General features: G+C 44.3%; 1 protein-coding gene across 5 annotated transcripts in view; it reads left to right on the top strand.

The window, feature by feature from the left end:
- Window positions 1-16735, top strand: part of LOC133141788 (atos homolog protein B-like) — a 37127-nt gene that overhangs the window by 3864 nt on the left and 16528 nt on the right. For 3 of the 5 annotated variants that reach the window (XM_061262523.1, XM_061262525.1, XM_061262520.1), the window contains exon 2: window positions 15628-15774. The exons of 1 other annotated variant lie outside the window; for it this stretch is intronic. The gene's annotated coding sequence lies outside the window, so the exon portion shown is untranslated. Of the gene's footprint in view, window positions 1-14765; window positions 14904-15627; window positions 15775-16735 lie in introns of those variants that run through there. One more of the 5 variants, XM_061262521.1, reaches the window with a different exon arrangement.

The raw sequence follows: 16735 nt of genomic DNA, 5'->3' as shown, positions 1-16735 counted from the left end.
CTACTGTAGATGAAAATAATTATGGGATAATTAGGTAAAAGAGCATGCCTGGTATGCTTTCTGGGGTTGTTTACAAACTCTAACCCCCACTTCCCTCCCCAACAACAGTTGGCCTCAAATCTGCCAGTATGAAAGGCCTTTTAGGTTGAAATGTTGAGGGCCTTGGAGTATTATCTTTTCAATGCCGTTTCTGCATAATTTATCGTACAGGAGTGGGGCAATTGAGCATTGTCTCAGGGAAGGACTTCAAGGTATCCTTGGTGCCTGTTTCTGGAATGTTCTTTTGAAGTGTATGAGATGCTTGCTGTTTATATTGCTGCCAGTCCCGTGGCGGATGCAGATTTGTATGAAGCAATATCTCACTGTGGAATCAACATTTGAGTGGCCTGTTTTACTACAGGTTTACTCAAGGTTGTTGCCAAAGGTGATTCTGGAACAAGTGGGACTGCCAAAAAAAAGTGTGCGTCAGGCTCAGCCTCTGCGTAGATTCAGGCTAAATCAGGCTTTAGTCACAGCCTATTAATGGGGGAAGGTGGGAGGTGGGTGCAGAGGGAGTTTTCTGTGCACTGAACTCACTGAATACAGGAAATACGCAATGACTCTAACCTTCCCGAAAATGGGGTTTTCTGTTGACCCTAACACTAACCCCTAACTGTAGCCCACCCTTCACTCTATTGTTGAGTGTAAAGTATTTCTTTAATCACTTTCAGGGACCAGTTTAGGGACCCCCTCCAGCTGTTGCCCCTTGACCAAACAGGCTATTGGCGGGGTTTAATCAGCATTCCTTACAGTACAGCAGGAACTGGGGCGGCACTGGACTATCCACAAATCCGTCCTGAAGCATCTCAAGTGCACTGCTTTTTGCCCCTTGATTCTGTAGTTCCTACTTCAGTGAGGCTGAGGATGCTGTAGTCCACTGTTAGCCTGTCTCAGTTCTCAGTGGGTTTTGGCGTCTGGGCTTTACAATTCAGGCACAGGCATGTTCTTTGTGTTGCAGATGTTATTTCAAGGGAAGCCCTAAGATGCTAATCTTTTTGTTCATTTGTTCATCAACGTGAATAGGATAGGCCTACATATTATTAAAGCTAATTAACCCAGCAGCCACCACTGGCACTAAGAGTACTGTGCTGGTGATTATCCTGATTTAAAATTTGGTAGAGTATTCTTGTATCCTGTCAAAAAAAGTAAAAAATAAAAAGGAAATAAATATATATTCTCAACTAGTGACATTTGCTTACCACATTTACTCATATTCAGTACTTACTCAATTTATAATTAATAATGTAAGGATATTTAATAAATTCCCTGATCTGTCCCTCATCTGTCCATTCTTTAATTTGCCTTCCAATCTCTGATCAGTAATACCATCAAGTCTTCCCACAAAGTGAGTCTCAAGCCCAGGAACAGAGGGAAATCGAGTCCTCGGCTTGGAGCATAGGTACAGGTTCTCAGTTCTGTTCTTCAATGATATTGTCATGCTCAGCAGAGCGTTTTGTGTGGTTGCCTCGTGATTTTTTTACGGTCACATTTCCTAGCTGGGTTCTGATTCAGGCAGTTATTTATATCTCTTTTGAACAACAATTGTTGAATCTGCCTTGAATTTGTGGTGCATTTTTCAAATGAACAGCTGCTTATAAATTGATGCTCTAACAGGGGTCAACATCCTCAAATGAACATGCGCGTTTGTGAAGATTGACAAAGATTATTCAAATTGATACAGGTTTTGAGTACAGCTGAGAAATAGGATTATGAATCAGTGCCTGCAATGAACAGGTCCTAATCAGAGCACAGAAAAGCATTTGAATCCAAAACGCCTATACGCATATTTGACCCACGTCTGGTCCTGATATTAGTCGTTGTCCAAGATGCATTTAGTGGTCTTTGTTTGCCAGACGGCCAGCAAAGCCATTTTTACCCCAGCAGCGACTTCAGGAAGATGTATCGCATCTCAAATGGACATCTCACATTATTCACAGCCACCCATTGTATGTTTGGTGGTGGTCAACCTTTTGACCTGCTACTCTGTGACATCGGCATACCAAGTTCCTCCTGCCAAGGGTGATCTGTCATCCAGCCTTCTGACGCTGCTTTCACAGGGCTTTTTCTCTTCCTTTTGTCATGCTCAGACACCATTTTTTCCCCACGTTGACATGTACGCACTGTTCTTGTACAGTGGGAAATGGGGGGGGTGAATTATGTTTCTTTTAGTGGACACATAAATAGCAATGTCATGGGTGATAATATATTTGTAACATGTTGATTGCCAACTTTTTTTTTCTCTCTCTTTTTTTACATTTGTCTACCCTAAGGTAAGGTTTGCAATTGTAGTTTTGTATTAATGAAGTCATTATTACCCTAAAATAACACACTTATTACACAGTTATTTATGAAGTGGAGAGTAAAATTGTGCCAAAGTGTAACCTGGGCACAGTGTGCATGAATAAATGCTTATTGCACAGATATGCAGTATTTCTCCACCCAGGCCATATAATCTATAACTATTAAAGAGGAAGTAGACTGGGGTTTGACCCGTTAGGTTTGATATATACGTAAAGGAAAAACTGTTCTAGCTGTATTCACCACTCACAAACCTGTGTTTATTTTGCTCCTAACGTTCACCCCCGAGCTGCTGAACATGATCCTGTCTCCTAGGTTACTGCCATTAGCGAGCCTCCTTGTCAACCTCGGCCATTAATGTTGGGTTTGAAGAGGACAGAAGTATGCGGCTTGCGGAGATCTCTGGATCGATGCTGTGCTCTGCAGCGCCCATGTCCCCTTCTGTTTGAGTTCCGCTCTGAGATATTATCTCCAAATTTGAGGTTTCTGTGCGATAAACTGCCAACTTTGGTATAATTACGCTATTGCTCTGAGTGGCCTGAGGGATCCCCTCCATTTTGGAGCCAGTTTCTGGCTCTGGTTCGGTCTGAGGATGTGTCCTTTCAAGTAGCGCGCACACACAAACAAACACACAGACTCATACACTCTCATTCATTCCCACATTCACTCCTGCATGCACACTCTACCACACACTCTCTTGCATGCAGTCTCTCGCACACACATTCTAATACACACGTTACCTCATTCTCTCGCACACACACACACACCACTGATTGGCACTGAGATAGCCCCTTCTCCTCTACTTAGTGTCTGTGCTCTGCTCCATACTGTCTGTCCCAGCTCAGCCAGCGGGTCAGTTGTGACGGTGGCTGACGGGACAGGTGAACATGGCAGGAAACGCAGGCCGCCCTTTGTTTCAGCCGGTTGGGTGCCATTCTGTCTTCTGCTGGGCTTTGAGCTTTCACTGAGAGACAAGCAGAGTACAGGAAGTGTGTGTGAATGGGGGTTTCCATCCAACCATTTTTTATGTGAATTCTGAATTAGCGTAGTAATTAGTAGTAAACCCGTGTGGAAACACCTGAAATTCGAGAAAAAAAAAAAAACACTGAAATATTCCATAAGGTTTTTATGTTTGGAAGAGGTGGGAAAGTTGATGTATCGACTAAAGCGAAGATGTGTTACAGGGTGATGGAAACAGATTTTTCTGAATAAATGATGGGGATGGGGACGTAAGTCACTTGCCAGAGAGGACAATTGCCACTCTTTTGATTATGTAATCTTGCTGTGAGAGCAAGGGAGAGCGAGAGAGAACACACCTCGAGGAAAGTTCACTCGTCAATGCCTATGTGTGGAGAGGGAGTGAGAGAGAGAGGCCTCTTCACCCAGCCTGTTGGACCACTGCTCATGGTGAGCCTGGCTTGATCCCAAATCACAGTCTCTGACCTGGAATTACAACCATCGGGCACAAAGCCCATTATGTGTGAACATGCAGCTTCGCCGTACTGAGAATCCAAACGCACTTGGAGTGATGTTGCTGGCGATGCTTATTTCGGGCTGTGCGATAGCCTATTAAAGACTAATGTGCTCTGCAGTACAGTAAACGGTTGCTTTTGATCAGGTTCCTCGGCTGTTATGAGGAATGATTGCTACCTTTGTATGTGTGTGTTTGTACAGCTGGTCCCTTTTATTTGCGTCTTGGCTGCCAGTCATTTGGCAATAACAATTCCCTTGCGTTTCTGTTCCACTATAGTGAAGTCAATTATTGCTTCCCATTGGGAACGAGCATTGGCATAAATTCTGACGTTGTTGCATTTAGCAGTGTTGCGTTAGCTTCCAGATGTAAATCAACAGTGACTTGTGCGACAGCATTTAACAGTGGGCTCAATGGGGGGGGGGGGGGGGGGGGGAGTGCATAGACTCGAGTCTATGGCAAGAGCCTAGTTTTATGATTTAAATATTTGTTGTACGTTTGAGGTAGGCCTGTGACTAGTGCTATCTGGCTTCAATCTGGGGCAGTCCTCATTATGGAAAGGATAATGCACAGTGAGAGAGGCAGCCATTTCAAAATGAGCCCCAGCAGGGAGATATGAGCCTTAAGAAAAGCAGAGGAGTCTTAATCACCCTGAGGGGGCTTACTTTGAAACATTTGACAGGCTTGCTGCACATTATCCTGCTTATCTACTTGACTACTTGCCAAAGAATTTAATTATCTTGCCCAAAAACATGTTTGAATTAACTTTATTTAGCATATTTGAACATTACTAGCTGATACGACAAAAATAGTTCCAACTAACTGTTTTTATATCCTAGAAACTACAAACAAGCTTTTGAAATTTTGAATTTTCCCATACCTCATAGTCATAAAGGTAATATTAGTTACAGCCATGAAAGAACTCAATACCTGAAGTCGTCTGTCTGTCTGTGAATGCGCTTTAACACAGCCAGAGAAGTCCAAAATGGCTTCACACTCACATAGGTTTGATATTAAAATAACATTTTCATATGCATGCTTTTCTGTGATGCAGAGTCTCATTTGAATGAACAATTGCTTGGCTCAGAAATGTCCAAGTGCTTTTCAAGCAATTTCGGATTTTACTAGAAACTCAACAGCATTGTTAAAGCTGCTTCTTAGTGGCTTCCACACTCTTCCCTCTTGAATAGTCACTCTCATTGCGGATGACTTTTCCACTCCAGCTCATTCAGTGTTTGGCTGGGGCCTTTTTTTCTTCTGACTCTGAGCCAAGGACCTGGTGACTGAGTTACGTAGCTGGATAACTGCACTGCATGAAACCTGGAACCCTCCCAAATCTGGAACATGGACTGAAGTCAAAAGAGCTGTTCTGGCTTTTCCTCGGTGCAGTTATCCAGCTAAGTCCTGCTTTGTGGAAAAAAAACGAAACATATTTGAGTCAGACTGAAGGCGGAATAAGCCTTGTCCGTGTGCATTCTCCAAATATTCTGAGAGTAGAAGGATTCTCCACCCTGTTACCCCAACCCACCAAGTCACATTTGATCTCTGCCTCGGGTGTCACTGGCACATGTCCTGCATGGCTGAGCAATGTGTGGTTTGTGTCGTGTCTGGCTTTTGTGTTGTGCTACACGATCAGAAGTTTGACCGTGCACGTGGGTGTGTGTGTCCGTTTATGTCTACTCTTTATTGTGTCATTAAATAAATAATAGGGGCTTGTAACTAAGAGGTTTTAATCGCAGATGGGGCACTGCTGCTATATCCTTAAAGTTAAATGTTTTACTTTAATTGTAAATTCATACAATAATTGATCATTTAATAATTGATTGATCTGGAACTTGGACTCAAAAAAGACTTAAAAAAGAACTGTTCCTGGTTTTACTCAGCACAGTTATCCAGCTAACTTAGTAATCGTGCTCATAATAACGACATCTGCCAAGCAAACAAATGTCACATATAAGTTGTTCTTAGATATCAGCACATTTAGCCAATGTCGTATCCCTGTGCAAGAGGGCATTAGCACATTTTAGCCAATGTGATATCCCTACTTGGGCATGAGCACGTTTATCCAATGTGTTATCCCTGCATGAGAGGGCGTTAGCATGTTTAGCCAATGTCATATACTTGCACAAGAGGGCATTAGCATGTTTAGCCAATGTCAAATCCCCGCTTGGGCATTAGCACGTTTAGCCCATGTCATTTCCCTGCACGAGAGGGTGTTAGCATGTTTAGCCAATGTCATATCCCCGCTTGGGCATTAGCTCGTTTAGCCCATGTCATTTCCCTGCACAAGAGGGTGTTAGCATGTTTACCCAATGTCATATCCCTGCTTGGGCATTAGCACGTTTAGCCCATGTCATATCCCTGCACGAGAGGGCGTTAGCATGTTTAGCCAATGTCATATCCCCGCTTGGGCATTAGCACGTTTACCCAATGTCATATCCCTGCACAAGAGGGTGTTAGCACGTTTACCCAATGTCATATTCCTGCACAAGAGGGTGTTAGCATGTTTAGCCAATGTCATATCCCCGCTTGGGCATTAGCACGTTTAGCCCATGTCATATTCCTGCACAAGAGGGTGTTAGCATGTTTAGCCAATGTCATATCCCCACTAGGGCATTAGCACGTTTACCCAATGTCATATCCCTGCACAAGAGAGTGTTAGCACGTTTACCCAATGTCATATCCCTGCACGAGAGGGTGTTAGCATGTTTAGCCAATGTCATATCCCTGCACGAGAGGGTGTTCGCACGTTTACCCAATGTCATATTCCTGCACAAGAGGGTGTTAGCATGTTTACCCAATGTCATATCCCTGCTTGGGCATTAGCACGTTTAGCCCATGTCATATTCCTGCACGAGAGGGCGTTAGCATGTTTAGCCAATGTCATATCCCCGCTTGGGCATTAGCACGTTTACCCAATGTCATATCCCTGCACAAGAGGGTGTTAGCACGTTTACCCAATGTCATATTCCTGCACAAGAGGGTGTTAGCATGTTTAGCCAATGTCATATCCCCGCTTGGGCATTAGCACGTTTAGCCCATGTCATATTCCTGCACAAGAGGGTGTTAGCATGTTTAGCCAATGTCATATCCCCACTAGGGCATTAGCACGTTTACCCAATGTCATATCCCTGCACAAGAGAGTGTTAGCACGTTTACCCAATGTCATATCCCTGCACGAGAGGGTGTTAGCATGTTTAGCCAATGTCATATCCCTGCACGAGAGGGTGTTAGCACGTTTACCCAATGTCATATTCCTGCACAAGAGAGTGTTAGCACGTTTACCCAATGTCATATCCCTGCACGAGAGGGTGTTAGCATGTTTAGCCAATGTCATATCCCTGCACGAGAGGGTGTTAGCACGTTTACCCAATGTCATATTCCTGCACGAGATGGCATTAGCATGTCCAGGAGTTGCAGCAGCATGCACAGCCTTGAATGCTTTTGAAATGAAAAATCCTGCCTAAAGCCCAATACCACTGGGCTAGACTCATCTGGCAGGGAATGGATCACACTCTAGATTGTCTGTCTTAAAATATTTATTAAAGTTCAACCGAGATGCTCTCCAAGTCCATGAGCCAGGCTGTGCAAGTAATTTTTCAGTGCTGCAAATGTTTTATTTGGAGTATTTAATTTTTTTTAACTGATCAGACAAATGGCAGGACAAACTGTGTGGCAACATTCTTTGATCGTTCCTCTGGGGATCAAAGCATATCCCGAGAGGTTTGTCAGCAATGGCGGTATAATATTCAAAGACTGCTGGATTGTACTTGTACGCTTCTCACTGTAGCATTTCCAGAAACCTCAGCGTCTGCTTTTCACCGGTCCTGCGGTGACAGCATCCTGAGTCAAGCGCCGTCTCACCACTCAAACTGTGAACGGGAGCACAGCGACTGCACAGCGACTGCACAGCGGAATATGAAAATCTGCCTCGCAGCACGTGCAGCCGGGTCGGAGTTCCGCTCCGCGCGTTTCCACAAAGGGGTCTTGCGGCGTCTGACGCCAGAGAGTTGCTCGACGGCGGGGCGCGTTGTTCGGAGGCTGGGGAGCAGGCCTTCTGCTCCTGTGCGTCAGCAAAGCCCGCCGACCGCTTCCCAGCCTGGGAGAGGCTCCACAGCGCCTCTAAATACAATAAATGTGGGAATCGGCACAGGTTATCTCGTTGATAACTCTGTAATTATATATAGCTTAGTGGCCTGTATGGAAAGACAACCATTTACAGCTGGCTAGTGTCGCTACACGTGTAGGCACAGCTCAATTTGGCAAGCTGGCTCGTGCCGAAAATGCCTCGAGTTCCCACAGTAGAATGTTGGGTTGCAAGTAGGATATTACTGTTATGTTAATATGGCCTTAGCCAAGGCAATTTATTTAATTCATGTTATACTATATTTTGTTATATACAGTAAGTATTTGGACAGTACAGGCCTGGCAGAGCATCACCAAAGAAGATACACAGTGTCTTAAGAGTATTATTTCAGGCAGTCGTTGAATGAAAAGCATGCAGACATGGTCAAGAGATTCAACTGTTTTTCAGACCAAATGTCAGAACAGGGAAGAAATGTGATCTAAGTGACTTTGACCGTGGAATTATTATTAGTGCCAGACAGGGTGGTCTGAGTATTCCAGAAACTGCTGATCTCTTGGGATTTTCACACACAGCAGTCTCTAGAGTTTGCAGAGAATGGTGTGAAAAACAAAGAGCATCCAGTGAGCAGCAGTTCTGTGGGCAAAAATGCGTTGGTAATGGTAGAAGTCAGAGGAGAAGGACCAGACTGGTCAAAGCTGACAGGAAGCTGACAGTTACACAACACATTGCAACAGTGGTATCTCTGAACAGACAATGCGTCAAACCTCTAAGCAGATAGGCTTACAGTAGCAGAAGACCAGTAAGTCAAAAACATGAGCTTCATGACAAATCATTATTTTATTTTATATATATATATATATATATATATATATATATATATATATATATATATATATATATATATATATATACACATATACACACACACAGTGGTGTGAAAATGTGTTTGGCCCCTTCCTGATTTTTTTTTTTTTTTTTTTTTTTGCATGTTTGTCACACTTAAATGTTTCAGATATATATTTATTAAATCATCAAACAAATTTTTATATTATTCAAAGACAACACAAGTAAACACAAAATGCTGTTTTTAAATGAAGGTTTTTATTATTAAGGGAGAAAAAAAATCCAAACCTACATGGCCCTGTGTGAAAAAGTGATTGCCCCCCCTGTTAAAACATAACTTAACTGTGGTTTATCAAACCTGAGTTCAATTTCTCTAGCCACACCCAGGCCTGATTACTGCCACACCTGTTCTCAATCAAGAAATCACTTAAATAGGACCTGCCTGACAAAGTGAAGTAGACCAAATGATCCTCAAAAGCTAGACATCATGCCGAGATCTAAAGAAATTCAGGAACAAATGAGAAAGAAAGTAATTGAGATCTATCAGTCTGGAAAAGGTTATAAAGCCATTTCTAAAGCTTTGGGACTCCAGCGAACCACAGTGAGAGCCATTATCCACAAATGGCGAAAACATGGAACCGTGGTGAACCTTCCCAGGAGTGGCCGGCCGACCAAAATTACCCCAAGAGCGCAGCGACGACTCATCCAAGAGGTCACAAAAGACCCCACAACAACATCCAAAGAACTGCAGGCCTCACTTGCCTCAGTTAACGTCAGTGTTCATGACTCCACCATAAGAAAGAGACTGGGCAAAAATGGCCTGCATGGCAGAGTTCCAAGACGAAAACCACTGCTGAGCAAAAGGAACATTAAGGCTCGTCTCAATTTTGCCAGAAAACATCTTGATGATCCCCAAGGCTTTTGGGAAAATACTCTGTGGTCTGACGAGACAAAAGTTGAACTTTTTGGAAGGTGTGTGTCCCATTACATCTGGCGTAAAAGTAACACCGCATTTCAGAAAAAGAACATCATACCAACAGTAAAATATGGTGGTGGTAGTGTGATGGTCTGGGGCTGTTTTGCTGCTTCAGGACCTGGAAGACTTGCTGTGATAAATGGAACCATGAATTCTGCTGTCTACCAAAAAATCCTGAAGGAGAATGTCCGGCCATTTGTTTGTGACCTCAAGCTGAAACGAACTTGGGTTCTGCAGCAGGACAATGATCCAAAACACACCAGCAAGTCCACCTCTGAATGGCTGAAGAAAAACAAAATGAAGACTTTGGAGTGGCCTAGTCAAAGTCCTGACCTGAATCCTATTGAGATGTTGTGGCATGACCTTAAAAAGGCGGTTCATGCTCGAAAACCCTCCAATGTGGCTGAATTACAACAATTCTGCAAAGATGAGTGGGCCAAAATTCCTCCACAGCGCTGTAAGAGACTCATTGCAAGTTATCGCAAACGCTTGATTGCAGTTGTTGCTGCTAAGGGTGGCCCAACCAGTTATTAGGTTTAGGGGGCAATCACTTTTTCACACAGGGCCATGTAGGTTTGGATTTTTTTTCTCCCTTAATAATAAAAACCTTCATTTAAAAACTGCATTTTGTGTTTACTTGTGTTGTCTTTGACTAATATTTAAATTTGTTTGATCTGAAACATTTAAGTGTGACAAACATGCAAAAAAAAGAAGAAATCAGCAAACACTTTTTCACACCACTGTATATATATATATATATATATATATACACAAACACACACACACACACACACACATCTTGAGTCACTTATCAAACTGACATTCTCTTCCTCCCCCCCAATACTGTGTCCCCAAGCAGAGCGGATTTTGTGCTGCAACCCTGTGGTTTCAGTTGACCTGCTGTGTGCATGCTGCTATTCGTTCTTACTGTAATTGCAAGCTTTGAATAGTAATGAGCTGTTAATTATTCTTCATGTGACGGATAGGGCCAGTTCCACAGACACAGGTTAATTTGAGTTTTCTGTGTAGAATCTCCATTCAAAATCTCTCTCTGGGAAGCCAACCCTTAATGTCTACTGAAGGATGACTTACCATCTTAAGATCACATTATATAACAGTTAGCTTTGTAAGTCTTTTAGAATAAATATTCTGTATTCACATCACTGGACTCTTCAGCAGGCTCCTTAAACTAATGCTTTAATTTTCTGTAATGTGCTCTATCATCAATGAGCCCTTTAGAATGAGCTTACATCTTTTAACTGATTTCATTGTAGACTTAAATGTGAAGTTAATGGGGTCCTAACACCTGTAAGTGTGGTCACCTGGTTACTGAAACTAAACAATTGGTAAAAAATGAAGCATAACTGCAGAAATGGCAATGAGCCAAACCTGCATTTTGTTGGAATACGTACATTTATTTTCCGATAATATGAATTTAAATCCATGATTTCAGCAACCTTATTTCAGCATGATGTTTACAGTGACCAAAACTAGCACACACAGTGGACCCCAGTACCAAGTTTTAACACTGCTGCAGACAGGGAACTGGTCATCGTGTAATGATGTTTGAGGTGTTTCTGGCCACAGAAAGAATTGCTTACTCCCCTCAGCGAAATCAGGCCCTTCCCCTCAGCAAAGCCAACAGGCCCCTCCCCTCTGCTCAAACAGCAGGCCCCTCCCCTTAGTTGTTACAGCAGGTCCCACCCCTTAGCTCAAACAGGCCCCTCCCCTCTGCTCAAACAGACCCCTCCCCTCAGCTAAGACAGCTGGCCTTTCCCCTCTGCTCAAACAGCAGGCCCCTATCGATGATGCGCTGATGTTCGATTCTCTGCTGGGGTGTGGAATTTCTGGTCCCTGGAGCAGGAACTGGTTAAAAAGAGGAAGCTGGCACCTTGCAGAGGTAGTAATGGAGGCCAGCTGTTGACTGGTGTGCAGTTGTGCAATGTGGCAGCCTTCTCCCCCCCCACCCCCCCACCCCACCTCACGAATCCTCACTCCCCTTTGGCCTTGGGTGATTAAAAAAGGATTTCCCCTCTATTTTGCCTGATTTAATCCCCTCTATTTCCCCCAGTCTGCTGTTCTTACACAGGGCCAGAAAATCCTTGGTGGAAGAACCTCTCTAACCCCTGACTACGATAAACCCCAACCTCTCACCTCCAGTAGCAAAAGCAGGCTATCAAATTAATGGTGATAAGCAGTCTCCAGTCAGAGATGTTTCTGTTCTGCTCATTCCTGGTGTGTTAATGGTGTGTGTCTCATTACACCTTAAACCCTTCTATGTATCCGTATAGTTAGCAAGACCAAGCCTTAACCCCCTGGGGAAAGAAAAAGGTCCCAGTTGGAAAAATTCTTTGGAAGAAACTGGATATAGAGGGGGAGCCCATTCTCCACTGGACGGCCTGGTTTCAATATCAGGGGAAATGGACAGGATCTGGGCAGATTATAGCCTGAGGTTTTAAACTAGCTGGGGGAAAAATACAAAGTAGCAAAGAAATGTGTAATAACATGCGGATCGGGAGGGGCCTGCAGGTTGTGTTGTGCCATGGGCGTGGACTAGAAGAGGACCCAGGGTGGGGGGAAGGGGCCAAAGCCCCAGGGAGTCATACAGAAATGCAAGTAGGTTAGAAACCTAGATGGCTGCATTAAGTATTACACACGTAGAGGCCAGAGTGTAATATAGAAGTCTCAGGGTGTTATGCTATCGCTACTTTGCCATGATTTGCAACTGAACGGGATAGTCAATTCCTGAATAAACCCATAGTATAGCCGATGCAGGCTTTAAACCATTACTAAGGCAATAGGTTGAGAAGTGGAAGAGGAGTGGTCTTCAACAAACAGTCTCTGACCAAGAGACCCGTGTCTAACTCTTCAAAATTGGTTTTGGGTGGAGCAAAAACAGGAAGAGATTACAGCAACTTCACCTCTTGTCCTACAGAGATCACCATTTTGGCAATGTAAGTAACCAGGAAGGGAGAACTCATTTAAAACAAAATTCTGATCTGTTGTAAGCCCTGTTTCAACAGTAAAATGCCTGACATCAAGATAGTCAGTTCTGATTGGTTTGTTCTCTAGAGCTGCTTTAGTGATAATGGATTGTGTATTTAGCAATCCAATTTCAGAATTGAGTTCCTTAGGAGAAATAAGCAATGTCATGTTTTGGGATTGGGAACCGACACAACAGACGTTTGTGTAGAACAAAATGTCAGCTTTTAGCTAATCTGTTGTAGATTTTTGTTGCTTCTCTGAATAGGGTCGGGACCAGTGCACGGTACTGCAGATAACTGATGACTTGAAAATTAAAGAACTAGATTATAGAAATGAAGATAAATGCGTTATTCTCACAAAAAAAAACCATGAAGTGGCCCAAGCACAGCAAAACACGCCTTCCAATTCAACAGGAAGTGACGCTGAACAATGCCAGTTCATCTGTGTCAATTATACCAATCTTTATTGCTGCTCTTAGTTTAACTACTGTTTGGTGCTAATATGTCGTTTTAGAATTGATATGTGAATCAATTTTCAAAGTGTAATAAAAAAATTTTTTTGAAGTACATATACACTCACTGAGCACTTAATTAGGTATTTATTAGACGGGTCTACCTAATAAAGTGCTCACTGAGTGTAGACTCTTAGTCTAAATATATGGCAAAAACCAAGGTAAATTAAAATATTTTCCCATGGTATTGTCGTTAATCCAAAGAATATATAGGATATAGAGGCATCTTGGATCAGGACAGTTATATGGTTCTCTTGAGATGCTTGGAATTTGTTTTTTCTGTTTGGTTTGATTGCCACAATGGAGGACCAACTTTTCACACTTTCTTTAAATTTTTTTGTTCTTTTACTGATGCTGAACTCTGAGCGGTGTGTTTTTCTCTGTGAATACATATGGTTGTATTTGTTTTGAACCACACCAGGACTTGTAGCTGTGTACATTTTCATTTCAGGTCTTTGTGGCTTAAGCAATACCAGCTGATGGATTTTTTTTTTCTCTGGTAGTTTCTCTTCTGTAATTGCAGAACATTTCAGCACTCAGAGAAGTAGGCCGGCACCATGACTTATACATTATTACTCATCTGTTCCTGTTCCTGTGTGCGTGGTGTGTGTGTGTGTGTGTGTGCATGCGTACTGTACAAGCATGTCTGGTCAGAGAAGACGCTGCTGGAGTGCTCAGTGAAAACACATGGAGAGAGCGTGAAGCTGAGGGCAGGTTTGCCCCAGGCCGAAGGCCACGCCCACACAATGCCATATATGGAGGGAAGCGTGACCGCTTAAAGGGAAAGCTCCCAAAGTGTGAAGGAATGTCGAGCATTCATCTGCCTCACAATAGCAGAAATAGCGTGTTGCCGGTACTAGGCTCATCACACACAGACACCGAGGCAGTGCGAGACTGCAGACGCAACCCAGACGCCCATGTTTGGCACTGTTCGTCGTCGCCAGTTTGTCTTTTTAAACTTTTTTTCCACATTCGGTGCCAGTGAATGCGGCTGTTTTTTGATGGTTGGGTTTTATTGTGCTGGTCTCTGTGGTTTCATGGTGGTATACTGCTTTTGGGTGTGCATGCCCTGCCCCCCTCCAATACAAGCGCAAACTCTCTGAGCAGTCTCTCTTCATGCAAATGTGGAAGCCAAAAAAAAAATTGTTTGCATTCTTCATTTTACATAATCTACTGCCCCTCCATTCTACTGTGTATCTGCAGTAATACTTATCAGGTTTTATAGGTAGATAATATTGTATAAGTAGATTTTAGGTCTACTTTACATCAATCTTACTGTTGGAAAGTTCTCTTTTAAGCAGCCCACATATGAATGCACATTTCTATTTAGTTATTTTGTCTTTTTTAAACAGATTCATAACAGTTGTGCATGACATTAATTCACCAGATAATCGTAGTTCATGTGAAACTTGCAATGGCCAACTGAGCTGCTTTTTTTGTTGAAGCAAGTTTACCAGTTGGACTGAGGGCTTTCACCCTCCATTTCCAGTGACTTACACTGAACGCGCATGCGGTTTCCGCTCTGTGGTCGATCCATGTTCGAGCGGTTCCAACGGTCGCGTTCCAGCCCAGTGCGGGCCTGCAGAATGGGAGGAACGGTCTGAGTGCGTTCAGCGCTATCTGCAGCGGCAGACTGCGAGATGTTCCCCTCAAACAGGAAATCAGCTGCCATCCTGCTGCACAGCTGATAAAGGTCTGTGATCGTCTGTCAGGGTATCTTGAGATCTTTAGGTGGATCTGTGGTGTGTGTGCTGCCTGAGAGGGGATGATCTGGGGCCGGAGAGGGAGAGGGATTATAGACTGGGGGTGTTTGCATTTGCATCTTCTTTCTCCCAGGTCCGAGTTCATGTCTGTTTCTGCTACTGCTGCTCCTTTGCAAAACAGGCTGAGCAGGTGGGCGGAGCTTTCGTCCGCCCCCCAAACCCTCCACCACCCAGCTCTGTGAGCCTGAACGGCGACCAATCAGGGCTTCCTCAGGAGCTGCCCCCCCCCCCCCCCCCACCCCTTCTCCTCGCATGCTGTGGCTGCTGACAGAGCAGGCTTGCATTCATCAGCTGGTAGGAAGTGAGCTGAAAAGCCAAACAGAAGTTGCAGCCGGTGAGAGAGAGAGAAAGAGAGACTGAGAGAGGAAAGAGAGAGAGAGAGAGACTGAGAGAGGAAAGAGAGAGACAGAGAGAGAGGCCTGCAGAGTGAACTGCTTTCATTGTATTCGTAGCTGTGGAGGAACACAGCAAGAGGAAGGGGAGCTACTGTGTGTACACGAGTGATTGAGTGTGGGGGAGAGGGAGGGAGAGAGGGTGCTGCGAATACCAGAATAGCAAAAAGGACCGGCAGACTGAAAGCAGGCCGGCCTTCCCTAGTGCTGTCCTGCAGCGATTCGCTCTGAGTGAGGGCCCTTTCCCTCGCCTGTCTTCCAGAGACCCTCTGCCTGGAGGTGAGCCCTCCAGCGACCCGCTTGATGCTGGCTGTTCGCGTTTCCGCCCCCCACGTTGACACCGCGAGACCCCCGCGCACCGCACACACTGGAGGAGTGGAGAGAGGGGCCGAGTGGTTTTCCTGAGGAGGTAGGGGTCGTCGCGTCGCCGAGGTTGCTAGTGTGTGGTGAAGGGGCTCTGAACAAGGCAAAAAGGGTTTGTCCTGTCACTGTGTGGAGAGAGACCGGGGTAGAGGGAGAGTGAGAGATTTGGGGGGAAGGGGGGGGGGGGTGACAGGGCTTGTAAATCATGTGCAGAAAGAGAGAGAGAGAGGTGAGAGAGTAGCACTCTCAGTAACATCTCCAGTGATCCTGTTCAGCTGCAGCAGGTAGAGCATTTTCAGACCGTCTCTGTTTCATGGTGCAGTGCCCACAAATTAGTCACCACCAGGTTCTGTTCAGGCCCTGTTATGATGTGTATTACCTTTACCCATGATCCTTTGTAATGACCCCGGAGAAAGTGCTTGTGGTCAGCAAGCACCTTCAGCTGTCTGTGTCAAGGAAGGGAGTCAGCTAAGCTCTTGACCGTCCTCGGTAGCCCCTAAATGGGAGAGGGTTTGTGCCTGATTGAACCTTCCTGGAAAGAGGAAGGGGAGAATGGGTGCTAGAACTCAAGGTGAAGGAAGAAACTGCCGCGCTCGCAACTCTTAATTACCGGTGTCTGCGGAACCTTCTGCACCCTTCCCACTTTATTCTCTCTTTTTGGTTGATTTTCACATTTCCTGGAGCCCGGTCAGTGTATTCTCTACACGTGGAGCTGACTAATCGGAAAGCACCTGGGAGAAGCAGATATTGCCTCAGTGTTTGTGACCGAGGATATCAGAACTGCCCTCCATCCTCCTTCTGACCTCTCACTCCAACCACTTCTCACACCAGCTCACCAAGTCTCACAGGAAGGCTATTACAGTCTCAATTGTACCATATATTGTTATTTGAAAAGAAAAGAAACCCAGGTAAAGCATTTTGTTGGCTATCATCCTGGACAATGCGTATTTAACTGTTGTGTTTCAAACGCCCTGTAATGATCATAATAATCATAAGAATAAAACAAA

Source organism: Conger conger, chromosome 12 (genome assembly GCF_963514075.1).
Source record: "Conger conger chromosome 12, fConCon1.1, whole genome shotgun sequence".
NCBI lineage: Eukaryota > Metazoa > Chordata > Actinopteri > Anguilliformes > Congridae > Conger > Conger conger.
Note: the sequence above shows the minus strand (reverse complement) of the source record. Positions and strands in the feature narration are given on the sequence as shown.